This window comes from Sinocyclocheilus anshuiensis, unplaced genomic scaffold (assembly GCF_001515605.1).
Source record: "Sinocyclocheilus anshuiensis isolate Anshui unplaced genomic scaffold, SAMN03320099.WGS_v1.1 scaffold377, whole genome shotgun sequence".
NCBI lineage: Eukaryota > Metazoa > Chordata > Actinopteri > Cypriniformes > Cyprinidae > Sinocyclocheilus > Sinocyclocheilus anshuiensis.
In genome coordinates this window covers 73,170-74,324 of record NW_015539830.1, presented here as the reverse complement: position 1 = coordinate 74,324, position 1,155 = coordinate 73,170, and the positions used below count along the sequence as shown (strand labels likewise).

Genomic DNA, 1,155 nt, shown 5'->3' with positions numbered 1-1,155 from the left:
GTGTCTCTGAACATATTTCCTAAACTGCTTTTCAATTGGTCAGAATTAACTCCCGGAAGAAAACAAAGAGAGGAGGAAAAGTCAGCAGACAACACACCACTTTTTTAATACGTTATCTGCAAATACTTTATATTGATGTTCTACCAACAGACATTCTACTGATTATAAGTAACTTTACAAGTACAAGTCAACTTATTCTACTAACCCTAACCCTAACCTAACAGTCTACTACTACTCTAATGAAAGTAGGGGAGGGGCCTAGCAGCCGGCTTAGAACTGGTGCGGACCAGGGGAATCCGACTGTTTAATTAAAACAAAGCATCGCGAAGGCCCACTGCGGGTGTTGACACGATGTGATTTCTGCCCAGTGCTCTGAATTTCAAAGTGAAGAAATTCAATGAAGCGCGGGTAAATGGCGGGAGTAACTATGACTCTCTTTGAATGAACAATCCCTACAATGAACATCTCTGATACCCAAAGGTCACACCTGGGTGTCCACTTCACATGGAAGGGACGAACAACACCGAAACAGACAAAGGAAGTGGAGAGAATGTTACATGAAATTACAACAGCTCCCCTAAAGCCGTACCAGAGAGTAGAGATTGTACGAGACTTTATGATCCCAAAACTTTTGCATGAGCTGATAGTGGGGTGTGCCCATCGAAACACCATTTCCCGAATCGATAAGATGATTAGAAGATCAGTGAGGGCATGGCTGCGATTGCCTAAGGACACGTCTCTGGGCTTCTTACATGCGCCAAAAAAATCGGGCGGACTTAGAATCCCGAGTCTGGGAACTACAATTCCCTTACTTCAGAGAAAACGATTAGAAAAACTACTAACGAGTCAGAGTGTCATCGAAAGGACGTTAACTGAACTCCCTTCCTTCAAGACAACTCTGCGCAGAATTAATTTACCATGTAAGATTGGAAAAGAAACTGTTTGCTCCTCTGAGGAGGCAAAGGAGGAATGGACAAAAGTATTGAAAGCATCAGCGGATGGCAGGCTGATGACAACAAACGACATTGACTCAGCGAGTTACCTCTGGGTAGGCAAGCCCAATACAGTTTTCCCGAGACTGCACCTGAGGGGAATCCAGCTATGAAGGGGGACACTCAATACTAAAGCAAGAGCCTCCAGAGGGAGAGAGAAGTT

At 44.2% G+C, this 1,155-nt stretch overlaps 1 protein-coding gene and 1 long non-coding RNA gene across 2 annotated transcripts in view; one reads left to right on the top strand and one right to left on the bottom strand.

Annotated features, from left to right (window-relative positions):
* Nucleotides 1–312: 312 nt before the first annotated feature.
* Nucleotides 313–1,155, bottom strand: part of LOC107684233 (uncharacterized) — a 17,814-nt gene continuing 16,971 nt past the window's right edge. The window contains exon 3 of the long non-coding RNA XR_001633832.1: nt 313–433. This is a non-coding gene — a long non-coding RNA (uncharacterized LOC107684233). The remainder of the gene's footprint in view (nt 434–1,155) is intronic.
* LOC107684232 (neuronal pentraxin-1-like) overlaps nt 386–1,155 on the top strand; it is an 18,361-nt gene continuing 17,591 nt past the window's right edge. Inside the window, exon 1 of the mRNA XM_016480445.1 lies at nt 386–438. The gene's annotated coding sequence lies outside the window, so the exon portion shown is untranslated. The remainder of the gene's footprint in view (nt 439–1,155) is intronic.